We start from the raw sequence: 11,321 nt of genomic DNA on the forward strand, positions 1-11,321 counted from the left end.
CGTCTTGGTACATTGCCTCATTAAAAACCCTACCAGGAAAAACCCAAAATGAGAAAAAAACATGGTTAAGGAAAAAAGAGTACAACGCATTTTAATTGAGATCTTTCAGCTGACGAACTCCAATGTTTCGCACAAGTTTTTCAAATATTGTTGTTGGAAGAGCCTTCGTAAATAAGTCTGTCAAATTATCACTTGAACGAATTTGTTGGATGTCTATATCATCATTCTTTTGTAGATCATGAGTGAAAAAGAGCTTCGGTGATATGTGCTTTGTTCTATCTCCCTTGATGTATCCTTCCTTTGTTTGAGAAACGCATGCGGTATTATCTTCATATATGGTTGTTGGCTGCATCTTTCCAGAGGACAAACCACAAGTATCAAGTATGCATTGAATCACAGATCTCATCCAAACGCATTCTCGACTTGCCTCGTGTAATGCTAATATTTCTGCATGGTTAGCTGAGGTGACGGTTATAGTTTGTTTCGTAGATCTCTATGAAATAGTTGTTCCACCACAAAGTAAACAAATAACCTGTTTGAGATCTCTCATTATGTGGGTCTGACAAATATCCAACATATGCATAACCAATTAGGTCAAGTTTGGACATATAAGGAAAAAATAAACCCATATCCATTGTGCCTTTAAGATAACGAAAGACTTGTTTTATTCCATTCCAATGTCTTCGTGTGGGTGAAGAACTATATCTTGATAATAAGTTAACGGAAAATGATATATCAGGTCGAGTATGACTAGCAAGATATATTAATGCTCTGATCGCACTAAGGTATGGTACTTCAGGACCAAGTAATTCTTCATCATTTTCTCGAGGCCTGAAAGGATCTTTATTTACATCTAATGACCTTACAACCATTGGAGTACACAATGGATGTGATTTGTCCATGTAGAATCTTTTTAGTACCTTTGCAACATCAGTCTCTTGGTACATAAATACTCCATCATTTAGATACTCAATTTGTAAGCATAGACAAAATTTAGTTCTTCCCAAGTCTTTCATCTCAAATTCTTTCTTTAGGCAATCTACAGCTTTTGGAAGCTCTCCTGGAGTTCCAATAATGTTCAAGTCATCGACATAAACAACTATTATGGCGAACTCATGCTCAGACCTTTTCATGAATATGCAAGGGCAAATGAGATCATTTTTATATACTTCTTTCAACAAATACTCACTAAGGCGATTATAGCACATACGCCCCGATTTCTTTAGACCATAGATTGATTTATTTAATTTAATCGAATAATCACCCCGAGGGTTAGAAATGTGTTCTTCAGGCAACTTAAATCCTTCAGGGAGTTTCATATAGATGTCAGTATCAAGTGATCCATACAAATAAGCTGTAACAAGATCATTAAGCGCAAATCAAGCTTTTCACGTATCGATGCCAGACTAATTAAGTATCGAAAAGTAGTTGCATCCATCACAGGTGAGTATGTTTCTTCAAAATCAATCCCAGGCCTTTGTGAGAAACCTTGGGCAACAAGCCTTGCCTTATATCGGACAATATCACAATTTTCATTTATTTTCCGTACAAAAATCCATTTATATCCAACTGGTTTTACGCCCTCAGGTGTACGGGCTACAAGCCCAAATACTTTACGCTTCTCAAGCGATTTTAACCCAGCCTCGATGGCATCTTTCCATTTTTGCCAATCATTTCTTTGTTTGCATTCATTAACAGATTTTGGCTCATGATCCTCATTATAATTTAACACATCTAGTTTTGTGCTATGCGCAAAAATGTCATCAATGTTGACTTTGCTTCGGTCCCATCTTACTTTATTCATGACATAATTAATTGAAATCTCATCATTTTCAATAATTTCAGGCACCTGAGTTTCTTGTGACACTGTATTTTTAATTATGTCTTGATGCTCTTCTGGAGCTATTATATCCTCGTTTATGTCATCTTGGTTCTTATCTCCTTTTCTTTTTCGAGGATTTTTATCTTTGGAACCTGCAGGTCTGCCACGCTTCAGACGTGTGGTAGATTCATTTGCAAGACTAGGTTGTCCAACAGGGACATCAATCTTTAATGGAGCGTTAGCTGCTGATACATATGACTTAGTAACTCTTTTTGATCGGCAAATGCATCTGGCAATTGGTTAACTAAATTTTGCAAATGAATTATCTTTTGAACTTCTAGTTCACATTATTTTGTTCGAGGATCAAAATGAGATGATGATAATTCATTCAAGCTAATTTCCTTTCCCTACTACTTATTCTCTCCCCTAATATCGGGAACTCTGATTCGTCAAAACGACAATCATCAAATCGAGCAGTAAATAAATCTCTCGTTAAGGGTTCAATATATTTTATGATAGAAGAAGATTCATACCCAACATATATCCCTAATCTTCTTTGAGAACCCATCTTTGAACGTTGTGGTGGAGAAATTGAGACATACACCGCACATCCAAAAGTTCTTAGATTGGAAATATTAGGTTCCTGACCATGAACCATTTGCATTAGAGAGTGTTTATGATAGCTCGTTGGTCTGATGCGAATTAATGTCGCAGCATGTAATATTGCATGTCCCCAAGAAGAGGTTGGAAGCTTTGACCTCATAATTAATGACCTTGCAATTAACTGTAAGCGTTTAATAAATGATTCCACAAGTCCATTTTGTGTATGAACTTGTGCTACAGGATGTTCAACATCAATTCCACTAGACATGCAATAGTCATTAAAAGTTTGAGATGTGAATTCACCAGCATTATCAAGGCGTATTTTCTTGATTGGATAATCAGGAAAATGTGCTTGCAATCTAATCAATTGGGCAAGTAATCTTGCAAATGCCAAGTTGCGAGAAGACAATAAAGATACATGTGACCATCTTGTTGATGCGTCAACTAAAACCATAAAATATCTAAATGGTGCACATGGCGGGTATATTGGCCCATAAATATCGCCTTGTATCCGTTCTAAAAATAGAAGTGATTCACTCCCAACTTTTGTTGGTGATGGTCGAATAATCAATTTCCCTTGGGAACAACCAGTACATGTGATTCACTCTTCTGATACAAAGATATTCCACATTTTCTTCATTCATGGTCTCAATGTGGTATCTATTTTGACGTATATCTTTCAAACTTAATAAGTTTCTATGAGATTTAGAGGAATATAGTGAAAAAATAGTTTGGCTCTTCCGGAGCCTTCAATCATTTTTGTAGTACCAGATATAGTACGAACATTTGCTTCTTGCATTACCAAAGAATAAAAATAAAACTTATCCTTGAGTATTGTTTGCGTGGTTGCACAATCAGTGAGACAAACATCTTCACAATTTGAGGTGGTGACATTAGCAGGAACGTCCATTCTTGATAACAGAAAAGAAAAGAAACTATGAGATAATAATAAAGCTTAATTCCAGTTTGGGTCCCTGATGTTTCACAAATGTGCGGTCTGCATCCCCTGTGTTTAAAATGTGCGGTCAAACTCCCTCATGTTTCTAAAACGGTTGATTGAAGCCCTTCCGTTCATTTCCGTCAGTTGACCAAACGGAAATTCTGACGTGTCACTTATTTAATTCATAAAATATAGGCTACTAATTAGTGATACAAATAATCCGTCACAAAACCCTTTAGCCAAAATTAGTTATTTATTTTTACTTTTCTCATTTTGACAAAAAAAAATTCTCAACCCTTTTTTTTCCATTCCAGAAACCAGAGCTTCTCCTTCCTCTCAAAAAAGTAAAAACCCTAACACCTCCTCTGCCAATCCAGCGCCGCCGCCGCCTCCTCTCCTTCTCTTTCTCGCCGCAGCCACCTCCTCTCTTCCCAATCCACACCACAGTTATCTCCTCTCTTCCCAATCCACACCTCAATCATCTCTTCTCTGCCCCAACCAGCGCCGCCGCCGCCTCCTCTCCTTCTCTTTCATTCTGTTGGGTGGGTGGGTATTGTATGGAAGTCTTAGTCAAAATCTGGATTTGAGTTCATCTTTGGATTCAATTTCCTTCTCTGATATTCACATGTTTGAACAATTTCCTAGGATTTTTCTGAGAGAGATTAGGGCCAGCTTGATTGAGAAGATGTGAGGAAGGAGAAAGATGGAACAAATTTGTGGAAGAAAAAAAAAAGTTATTGGCTGAAGGGTTTTGTGACGGATTATTTCCGTCACCAATTAGTATTTTATATTTTATGAATTAAATAAGTGACACGTCAGCATTTCCGTTTGGTCAACTGACGGAAATGGACGGAAGGGCTTCAATCAACCATTTTAGAAACATGAGGGAGTTTGACCGCACATTTTAAACACAGGGGATGCAGATCGCACAATTGTGAAACATCAGGGGCTCAAACTGGAATTAAGCCTAATAATAAATAGTAATGAAATTTTGGAGGGAGTAATAAAATTAACTTTCAAAAAAATAAACACTCAATTTCTTAAAGGAAAAAGCATGGACAAACATGAGATCCGTGGAAAAATAAATAAATAAAAGAAATCAAGAATTAAACCATGAAACTTATTTCTGAACACTCTCATCACCAATCAAGTGATCAATCCTTCCATCAGGATCAGCAAAAAAATCAGCAACGTCTAGATGAGTGGTATCATTATCAAATCCATTTTCTTCAAGGATATTTGTCTCTATATTTTTCTCCTTACTCTTAATGTGCTCTTGATAGAGGTTGACAAGATGTTTTGGCGTACGACAATTACGCGACCAATGTCCTTTGGTTTCACAACTATAACACGTGATTTCAACGTATTTATCATTTTGCACACCTTTGTTCCTTTCATGATCTCCATTATTCTTCCACTTCTGGTAAGAAGAATTGTTCATTGGTAATCTTCCATGGCTATGCCCACGTCCTCGACCTTGATTGTAACTGCGGCCTTGACCACGAGAAACTTAATTGTGTGCAGCTGCATTCACTTCAGGGAATGAAGCACTACCAGTAGGTCAGGACTCATGATTTTTCATGAGAAGCTCGTTATTCTGTTCAGCCACGAGAAAGCAAGAGATCAACTCAGAGTATTTTTTAAAGCCTCGTTCTCTATATTGTTGCTGCAGGACCACATCTGATGCATGAAAAGTGGATAATGTTTTCTCTAGCAGATCTGCATCACTTACTTTTTCTCCAGACAATTTTAATTTAGAGGTGATCCTAAACAAAGCAAAGTTATACTCGCTTACACTTTTAAAATTTTGCAAGCGCAAGTGCAGCCATTCGCAACGAGTTTTTAGCAAAATGACAGTTTTCTGATGGTCAAACCTCTTTTTCAGATTTTTCCAAAGATCAAATGTATCTTTTATTGTAAGATATTCAGTTTTTAATCCTTCATAAAGACACATGTGATCATCGCTTTAGATTTTGATGCAACATTTCCTTCTTTGATTGCATCACCAAGATCATTTGCATCAAGATGCATTTCAGCAACTAACAACCAAGACAAATAGTTTTTCCTAGTAATGTCAAGGGCCACAAAATCGAGCTTGGCAAGGTTCGACATTTTTACTAAAGGAAAAGAAAAACATTAGGACATAAACATGATACAACCTCTTAGTGAGAGAAAGAGAAAAGAAAAAGGGAGAGAGGTATTAAACACCAAGAGGTTGAACCATGTTATATCTTCATTTTTTTTTTCTCCCATCACTAAGAGGTTGTATCATGTTTATGTCCTAATACTTTTCTATATTTTTTTTTTAGTAAAAATGTCAAGCCTTGCCAAGCTCAATTTTGTGGCCCTTGACATTACTGGGAAAAACTTTTTGTCTTGGTTGTTAGATGCTGAAATGCATCTAGATGCGAATGATCTTGGTGTTGCAATCAAAGAAGGAAATGCTGCATCAAACCAACTTAAAGCTAAAGCGATGATCTTTCTTCGCCATCATCTTCATGAAGGATTGAAAACTGAATATCTTACCATAAAATATCCACTTGATCTTTGGAAAATCTGAGAGACGGGTTTGACCATAAGAAACTGTCATTTTGCCAAAAGCTCGCTATGAATAGCTGCACTTGCGCTTACAAGACTTTAAAAGTGTAAGCGAATATAACTCTGTCTTGTTTAGGATCACTTCTAAATTAAAATTGTGTGGAGAAAATGTAAGTGATGCAGATCTACTAGAGAAAAATTCTCTACTTTTCATGCATCAAATGTGGTCCTGCAGCAACAATATCGGGAACAAGGGTTTAAGAAATACTCTGAGTTGATCTCTTTCCTTCTTGTGGCTGAACATAATAACGAGCTTCTCATAAAAAATCATGAGTCCCGACCTACTGGTAGTGCTCCATTCCCTGAAGTGAATGCAACAGCACACAATCAAGTTTTTCGTGGTCAAGGCCACGGTTACAGTCGAGGTCTAGGACGTGGGCATAGCCACAGAAGATTACCAATGAACAATTCTTCTTACCATAAGTGGAAGAATAATGGAGATCATGAAAGGAACAAAGGTGTGCAAAATAATAAACACATTGAAATCACGTGTTATAGTTGTGGAACTAAAGGACATTGTTCACGTAATTGTTGTATGCCAAAGCATCTTGTCAACCTCTATCAGGAGCACATTAAGAGTAAGGGGAAAAGGGTAGAGACAAATGTCCATGAAGAAAATGGATTTGATAATGATACCACTCATTTAGACGTTGCTGATTTTTTTGCTGATCCTGAAGGAAGGATTGATCACTTGATTGGTGATGAGAGTGTTAATAAGTTTCATGTTTTAATTCTTGTTTTATTTTTACTTTCCCACGGACCTTATGTTTGTCCTTGCTTTTTCATTTAAGCAATTGAGTGTTTATTTTAAACGTCAATTTTATTACTTCCTCCAAAGTATTTTTTTTTATGATCTCATAGTTGTTTTTGTCTTTTCTATTATCAAGAATGGACGTTCCTGCTACTGTCACCACCTCAAATGGTGAAGATGTTTGTCTAATTATTTGTGCAAACGACATATATGATACTCATGAATAAATCCTATTTAAACTTGAGAAGCGGAAGCCCTTATTATATTTGAGTACTACAAAAGATATAAGGCTCCAGAAGAGTCAAAATATTGTTGTCTAGAAGAGCAAAATAGAATATTGACAATGATGAAAGTGAATGATGTTGTTTTGTGGACAACCATGATTGATGGGTATGCACAACATGGTAAGTTCCTGAAGATCTAAAACTCATTAAAGAAACGCAAGATCAAGGGATACAATATGATAAAATTGAGATTTGGAAGTGAAATAAGTGCATGTGAGGGCATCCAAGCACTTGATCAAGGACGACAATGCACCTGTTAGTGGAAAAATACAAAAATCATACTTTTATTTTGATAAAATATTTGCAAATGATAATATACCATGAAACTCATTGATATATGATTTTGCTAAAAGTGGACACTATTTATTCAAATATATTGAGCTGGATTGAAAATCTATTTCATTCACATTTGGCTTTGTAGCTAGTGCTGCTACAAATTTTGTTCATGCCATAAAACATGGTTATGATTTAGAAACTGAGGTTTTGAATGGTATGAATCCTACTTTATATAAAAGATCTTAAATCATTAACATGAGATCTTTTTACAACCTGGTTTGGTGATTGTAATAACATCTTAGGGGGAGAGAATAAACAAACTGTGGGTTACTCTGTGGAATATGAAAATATGTAATACATTTCCTAGTTGGCTAAGAGCGAGTTCTATTTGAAACATGTTGTATGGGATAACATATATTTGTTTGAAAACATGGAGCATGCCTTTAAACCACTTACGGTCTCATTGCATGCCCAAATATGAATATAGGAAAATCTACATAGGTGATTCATAAATCATCTTGCAAACAACACAAGGCAAATGAAAGATACATCATGGGAGGTAGGACAAAACACACTTTACCAAAGATCTTCTTCATCATCAATGAACCAACAATAGAGGAACTACCCACACATTCTACAAGCATTTTACCAAAGATCTTCTTCACTCATGATCTACAAAGAAATGGTGATAGAGACTTTTCCAACTACAACATTTGAAAAGCTTGTGCGGAATATCGGAGTTCGTCGGCTCAAAGATCTCAATTAAAATGCATTATACTCTTTTTTTCCTTAACCATGTTTTTTTCATTAAGTTTTTTCTGGTAGGTTTTTAATGAGGCAATGTACAAAGACGAACTATAGAATGATGTACTATTTTTCCTTCACAAGGTTTTTATCCCACTGGGTTTTTTTGAGTAAGGTTTTAATGAGGCACATTCTTAAGGGATGGTCATCCAGGGGGAGTGTTATGAATAGTTTGGATGACCATGTGTATTTGGGTATATGGGCTATACTAGAAAATTTGTGGGCTTGGTCCATATGTATCATCTCCATGAATTGACCTAGTTCTAGTGCTATAAATAAAGGAGGCTGTAATCAACCTCTTGTGCGATACACTTGTTCGTGCTGATAACGTGTTTAGAAATTAGTAAAAGGGAGAGAGGGGAAGAGAGGAGCAAGTGAGACAAGTTATTCTGTGGAATCAGGTGTGACTGCTTGATGCAACCTCCTTTATTTATAGCACTAGAACTAGGTCAATTCATGGAGATGATACATATGAGCCAAGCCCACAAACTTTCTAGTATAGTCCATATACCCAAATACACATGATCATCCAAACTATTCATAACAATTCTAAGGATTTGAAGAAATTTTGAAGAAGCCACATATAATTTGTTGGGTTGTCGGCTATGTTTGGAAACCATATTGTGAGTGACAATAACAGAATAGAAATGTATAAAGAATTTCACTGTCAAATAGTTCCTGTACAGAGAGATATGCAACGTCGTGTATTGCCTTGCCTTAGGCTCCGAGAAAAAAAAATAGTACTTATATAATATATGATATATTATTGATACTTGTGACAGGTAACAAAATATTGAAAAATCAGACTATACTACCATGCTAGTTGTAACATGGGAAATGCAACGTGACAATTAGAAAGTAAATAAATATGAGGGGAGAGTGCCTTCCAAGGCAAGAAAGAAATATTTCCATGAAATATGAGGGGATTCACTCCCAGCACCACCTGACATGGTGTGGCCCACCAAATCGTCCACGTCATCGAGAACTGTCAACTCATCGCCGTTGTCGGGTTGATTTTTGACCTAAAATTCGTCGGAAAATTACCCTAGCCATATTACAGTCAAAACGACCGTAACGACGACTACATTGTCATCTAGATATTATTAAGACCTAATAACGCCTCTAATAAACTAATTTTACTTTTTAAAATCATAATGTCACATATAACACTCAATTCACAGAATATTACTAAATATTATTATTTAATAATAGGCTCTAAACCGGGTGTGACCATTGCTAATATTTTAATATTATTAATTAAAATTGTAAATTACATTCTAATATTAAAATTTTCCTTTAATTTGTTATTGTTACCTTTTGTATATCCAAAAGGTAAGACTGCCTATATAAGCATCATATAAAAATCAATCAAGGAAAATGAGACATAATAAAAATACCGAGCATGCTAAAGATTAAAAGAATATGTCACTAAATTGACCATATAGACATCAACTAATAATTCTAACGAAACCAAAATAAAGGCATAATCAATCTAATAACTTTTCAACGATTTTTTTTGGACAATATTAGAATTGAAATCCGAATATTATTATTATTGGCCAAAAAAACATTTTTCATTTGGCTTTAGCATGAAGCAAATTTTAAATGGTTTCCTTGCCCTACGTTCTACAATGTAACTTTACTAGAGTAGTTCATGTAGTGAAAATAATAACAAAGAGATGAGCCAAGTTTTTTCATAAACATACCAGATTCTATGACACGATGGCAAAGCTAAAGCAAAAGCCCACAAATTGAGTTTCATCTTGTAGAATCTCCCTCCCTTTATATCACAGCGAGGTGATGAATCTTCCTTATAGCAGTCTTTTCATTAGTGCAGATTGGAATGGAGAAGTGTAAGGTTCGAATGATGGTTTTGGTTCATTGATGGAGGAAGGGTATTGAAATATGGCTTTTGGACTTATTAATTTTTATAAAGTGGTTCAGGTTGTAGTAAAGATCATGGCATGCTGATGGGGGCGAGGGTGAAGAGAGAGCAGGAGTGTGTAGGTTAGTAAGTGAAGGAAGCACTCCAAAGAAGGCTAGGCCAGATAGGGAAGCCTCCCCTCTCACAATGAGGGTTTCTCTATTTAAAACCCGTCCTCAAATCTTCTGTCAATCTTTGGTTTAATTCTTGATTTGGTTGCAATTACTTGAATTTCAAGATATTTTCTCTTCTTACTTTATTTCTATGATAGTTTCTATTTTTGAGTAAGATTTGAAGTCAATTTTACCAAATTCATGTTTTGCTCTTTATTTCCTCTTCGGTTCCTTTTTGGATATTTTAGATTCTTTTTATGATTTATTCATGTTTTATTTCCTGATTTCCCCTTTTTAATTTTCATTTATAATTATTCCCTTTTTATAACTTTTCTGGTCTTAAAATCAATCAATATATATATTAGAAAAGAAGAACTTACATCAGACTGATTTAGTGATGTGTCATTCTCACGTTAGTTCTCACAAAAAAAAATCTCACGTGTCATTCTCAGGTTAATTCTCAAAAAAAAAGTTCCACATGTCATTCCATTAGATACTTTTTCTTCTGTTGTGTTATTTTATCTTGAAACCGAATTTTAAAAGATTTGTCACAATTATCTAAGATTTACCTAGATTATTTCTTACTAAATTTATTTTCAAAACAATTAGATAGCGTCTCTTTTGTTAACATGTGTTCCCTAATTCTAAAACAAATCTTGAAACCAAATTTTAAAAGATTTTTCCTAATTATCTAAAATTTACCTAGATTACTCCTTACTAAATTTATTTCATCATGATTTAAATAGGTTATTAATATGTTTAATTATTTTGGAGAATTAAAGCAGTTATTATTTGATGGATACGATGAAGATTACAATATTTGATTTGATTGGTTTCCAAATGTTTAAGAAAATGAAAGGTCTTAATAATCGTTCCAGAAATAAGAAATTATTATAGAAAAAAAAATGGGGAAAGGGAAATTTGAAAGAAGGGATGGGGGGAGAGAGAGCAGCGAATTGGGGGGGGGGGAGGGAGAGAGAATTAATGGGGAAAAAGGAAAAATATATAGGGAAACTGAAAATTTAAAATGTCAGATAAGAGAAAAGAGAGAGGAATGAAATTGGGGGAGAAAAAGAGACAATTAAGGAAGAATTAATGGGAAAGAGGAGACATATTGGGAACAAAAAAAAACATAAATAACTGAAAACGAACTCGCATAATCACGTTCATGATTAATTGATGTATCAAATACAATAGACATATTCC

Source organism: Lotus japonicus, chromosome 3, assembly GCF_012489685.1.
Source record: "Lotus japonicus ecotype B-129 chromosome 3, LjGifu_v1.2".
In the NCBI taxonomy this organism is placed as follows: domain Eukaryota; kingdom Viridiplantae; phylum Streptophyta; class Magnoliopsida; order Fabales; family Fabaceae; genus Lotus; species Lotus japonicus.